General features: G+C 43.8%; 1 protein-coding gene across 1 annotated transcript in view; it reads left to right on the plus strand.

Moving 5' to 3' along the window:
- The window catches only part of LOC107690992 (cyclin-dependent-like kinase 5), a 5,607-nt gene that overhangs the window by 3,870 nt on the left and 1,497 nt on the right, over window positions 1–240 (plus strand). The window lies entirely within an intron of this gene.

The raw sequence follows: 240 nt of genomic DNA on the forward strand, positions 1-240 counted from the left end.
ATAAAAGGTCTAACAGCTGAGAATGCATATCAGAGCAAAAATCAAGCCCTGAGGTCAAAACAGCTCAGAAACAGGTTTGCGTCAAGCCACACATCTGGGGAAGAGTTCAGAAAAAAATTCTGCTTCATTGAAGGTTCACAGGAGCATGTAGTTTCTGTTACCCTTCATGGAAGAAGTTTGAAACAACCAGGACTCTTCCTAGAGCTGGCCTCCTGGCCAAACTGAGCAATTGATGGAGAA

The sequence above is a fragment of the Sinocyclocheilus anshuiensis genome, unplaced genomic scaffold (assembly GCF_001515605.1).
Source record: "Sinocyclocheilus anshuiensis isolate Anshui unplaced genomic scaffold, SAMN03320099.WGS_v1.1 scaffold102, whole genome shotgun sequence".
Lineage (NCBI taxonomy): Eukaryota > Metazoa > Chordata > Actinopteri > Cypriniformes > Cyprinidae > Sinocyclocheilus > Sinocyclocheilus anshuiensis.